This window comes from Ranitomeya imitator, chromosome 1, assembly GCF_032444005.1.
Source record: "Ranitomeya imitator isolate aRanImi1 chromosome 1, aRanImi1.pri, whole genome shotgun sequence".
Classification (NCBI taxonomy): Eukaryota; Metazoa; Chordata; class Amphibia; order Anura; family Dendrobatidae; genus Ranitomeya; species Ranitomeya imitator.
Genome location: NC_091282.1, coordinates 1,080,671,805 through 1,080,674,494, shown reverse-complemented (window position 1 = coordinate 1,080,674,494; position 2,690 = coordinate 1,080,671,805).

The following is a 2,690-nucleotide window of genomic DNA, read 5'->3' as shown; positions in this document are numbered from 1 at the left end:
TGAAGATAGAAAATAAGCCTACCTTGCCTCAGAGAAATACCCCAAAGGAAAAGGCAGCCCCCCACATATAATGACTGTGAGTAAGATGAAAAGACAAACGTAGAGATGAAATAGATTCAGCAAAGTGAGGCCCGACTTTCTTAACAGATCGAGGATAGAAAAGGTAACTTTGCGGTCTACACAAAACCCTAAAGAAAACCACGCAAAGGGGGCAAAAAGACCCTCCGTACCGAACTAACAGCACGGAGGTACACCCTTTGCGTCCCAGAGCTTCCAGCAACAAAATAGACAAGCTGGACAGAAAAAATAGCAAACAAATAGCAAAGAAGAACTTAGCTATGCAGAACAGCAGGCCACAGGAATGATCCAGGGAAAAGCAAGTCCAACACTGGAACATTGACAGGAAGCCAGGATCAAAGCATTAGGTGGAGTTAAGTAAAGAAGCACCTAACGACCTCACCAGATCACCTGAGGGAGGAAACTCAGAAGCCGCAGTACCACTTCCCTCCACCAACAGAAGCTCACAGAGAGAATCAGCCGAAGTACCACTTGTGACCACAGGAGGGAGCTCTGCCACAGAATTCACAACAGTACCCCCCCCTTGAGGAGGGGTCACCGAACCCTCACCAGAGCCCCCAGGCCGACCAGGATGAGCCACATGAAAGGCACGAACAAGATCGGGAGCATGGACATCAGAGGCAAAAACCCAGGAATTATCTTCCTGAGCATAACCCTTCCATTTAACCAGATACTGGAGTTTCCGTCTAGAAACACGAGAATCCAAAATCTTCTCCACAATATACTCCAATTCCCCCTCCACCAAAACCGGGGCAGGAGGATCAACAGATGGAACCATAGGTGCCACGTATCTCCGCAACAATGACCTATGGAATACGTTATGTATGGAAAAAGAATCTGGAAGGGTCAGACGAAAAGACACAGGATTAAGAACCTCAGAAATCCTATACGGACAAATGAAACGAGGTTTAAACTTAGGAGAGGAAACCTTCATTGGAATATGACGAGAAGATAACCAAACCAGATCCCCAACACGAAGTCGGGGACCCACACGGCGTCTGCGATTAGCGAAACATTGAGCCTTCTCCTGGGACAAGGTCAAATTGTCCACTACATGAGTCCAAATCTGCTGCAACCTGTCCACCACAGTATCCACACCAGGACAGTCCGAAGACTCAACCTGTCCTGAAGAGAAACGAGGATGGAACCCAGAATTGCAGAAAAATGGCGAAACCAAGGTAGCCGAGCTGGCCCGATTATTAAGGGCGAACTCAGCCAAAGGCAAAAAGGACACCCAGTCATCCTGATCGGCAGAAACAAAGCATCTCAGATATGTTTCCAAGGTCTGATTGGTTCGTTCGGTCTGGCCATTAGTCTAAGGATGGAAAGCCGAGGAAAAAGACAAGTCAATGCCCATCCTACCACAAAAGGCTCGCCAAAACCTTGAAACAAACTGGGAACCTCTGTCAGAAACGATATTCTCTGGAATGCCATGTAAACGAACCACATGCTGGAAGAACAATGGCACCAAATCAGAGGAGGAAGGCAATTTAGACAAGGGTACCAGATGGACCATCTTAGAAAAGCGATCACAGACCACCCAAATGACTGACATCTTTTGAGAAACGGGAAGATCAGAAATAAAATCCATAGAGATATGTGTCCAAGGCCTCTTCGGGACCGGCAAGGGCAAAAGCAACCCACTGGCACGAGATCAGCAGGGCTTAGCCCGAGCACAAATCCCACAGAACTGCACAAAAACACGCACATCCCGCGACAGAGACGGCCATTAAAAGGATCTAGCCACCAACTCTCTGGTACCAAAGAACTCCTAGACAGAGCATCCGCCTTCACATTTTTAGAGCCCGGAAGGTAAGAAATCACAAAGTCAAAACGGGCAAAAAACAGCGACCAACGAGCCTGTCTAGGATTCAACCGCTTAGCAGACTCAAGATAAGTCAAGTTCTTATGATCAGTCAATACCACCATGCGATGCTTAGCTCCTTCAAGCCAATGACGCCACTCCTCGAATGCCCACTTCATGGCCAGCAACTCTCGGTTGCCCACATCATAATTTCTCTCAGCAGGCGAAAACTTCCTGGAAAAAAAAGCGCATGGTTTCATCACTGAGCAATCAGAACCTCTCTGCGACAAAACAGCCCCTGCTCCAATCTCAGAAGCATCAACCTCGCCCTTGAACGGAAGAGAAACATCTGGTTGACACAACACAGGGGCAGAAGAAAAACGACGCTTCAAGTCTTGAAAAGCTTCCACAGCAGCAGAAGACCAATTGACCAAATCAGCACCCTTCTTAGTCAAATCGGTCAATGGTTTGGCAATACTAGAAAAATTGCAGATGAAGCGACGATAAAAATTAGCAAAGCCCAGGAACTTCTGCAGACTTTTCAGAGATGTCGGCTGAGTCCAATCATGGATGGCTTGGAACTTAACAGGATCCATCTCGATAGTAGAAGGGGAAAAGATGAACCCCAAAAATGAAACCTTCTGCACACCAAAGAGACACTTTGATCCCTTCACAAGCAAAGAATTAGCACGCAGGACCTGAAAAACCGTTCTGACCTGCTTCACATGAGACTCTCAATCATCCGAGAAGATCAAAATGTCATCCAAGTACACAATCAGGAATTTATCCAGGTACTCTCGGAAGATGT